The sequence below is a fragment of the Portunus trituberculatus genome, chromosome 17, assembly GCF_017591435.1.
Source record: "Portunus trituberculatus isolate SZX2019 chromosome 17, ASM1759143v1, whole genome shotgun sequence".
NCBI classification, from domain to species: domain Eukaryota; kingdom Metazoa; phylum Arthropoda; class Malacostraca; order Decapoda; family Portunidae; genus Portunus; species Portunus trituberculatus.
In genome coordinates, this window is record NC_059271.1 from 23,716,653 (window position 1) to 23,717,874 (window position 1,222).

The 1,222-nt window shown below is 33.1% G+C and overlaps 1 long non-coding RNA gene across 1 annotated transcript in view; it reads right to left on the bottom strand.

Annotated features, from left to right (window-relative positions):
- Positions 1–961: 961 nt before the first annotated feature.
- LOC123505230 overlaps positions 962–1,222 on the bottom strand; it is a 7,695-nt gene continuing 7,434 nt past the window's right edge. Inside the window, exon 3 of the long non-coding RNA XR_006675105.1 lies at positions 962–1,073. This is a non-coding gene — a long non-coding RNA (uncharacterized LOC123505230). The remainder of the gene's footprint in view (positions 1,074–1,222) is intronic.

Consider the following 1,222-nt stretch of genomic DNA (forward strand, 5'->3'; position numbering starts at 1 on the left):
AAAATTACTTCCAAGAAAGATTTTTGCAAATACCAGTATTTGATATTGGTCTCTGTGTGCTAGTAATATAACCGTATATGTACTAAAATATCCATGCATCGCTGACAATGACTCATAATAAAGTGATGAAAGCTCGTTATACTAATAATGTTCTCTTACTACTACGCAAGCCAACATGCTCGTGATGGAGTACTTCGTTGCGTGAATAACAGCAATGTCATGAATAACAGGAGCGTGCGCCACATCTATATTGTTATTATGCCGTCTGCCAAAGTCACGCATGAGATGAAACTGAATCAAAGTAAGGATGTACTGAACACCGTTCCAAGCTTGCCCTGACGTAACACTGTTTTTAATCCAGTTGTTAAAATGAATAGAATCATTGGCCATGTGTACCTTCTTTTCAGTGATTATAAGAGAATAGTTTTTGTAAGTGTTTTGGCATTCTGAACTATTTCCATTGTTATTAGTGAGATGTAACCTACTGCTCGTGATCTAAACAAGAATTTATTCTATTACATAAAAGGATATTTTTGCAAACACTATATTCCAATTGTTTATAATCTAACAGTCATGAATGACAAATACAGGCATAAAGATATAAACAGGCTAAATGGGAACACGAGATGAGGCGAGTGTCATTTGCCCTGTGAGGTGGAGGCAAATGAAAAAGTTACGTTCGAAACCAAGCCAAGAGATAATTTAGTAACCGAACCCGATTCAAATCCCCATTTGTAAAACGGTCATTTAGAAAAACCAATAAGTTATTCAACTGATTAGCCTCTTATTATACTGTAAATTCTGCAATTGTTTCGGTATATGTGTTTCACTCATATATCTCTTCAGACTTAGTAAGTGCTTTCAAATATCTTTGGTGTAATTGCGAAAAATTAACTGATGTAATTCACTAAAATTTTGTTCTTGGAAACCATGTAGACACATATAGCATTCATTATCTTTACATTCTTCTTTGGCATGTCTGACTTTTCCTTGATTGGTAATATTTTTTCCGCTTCCCTTATATACTCCCGTTTGATTCGAATTAAGCATTGCGCTAGTTATGTTTGAGGATACTGAAAAAAAATAAGAAAACAAACTCAAGACCGTATGATAGATTGAATAAATACAATAAAATTTATTCTTGTTGTAAATTTTCTTTTCTTTCTTTTAGACTAATTTTGCAGGAGTTTTTATTCATCTACTTATCTGTTATTTTTTATTC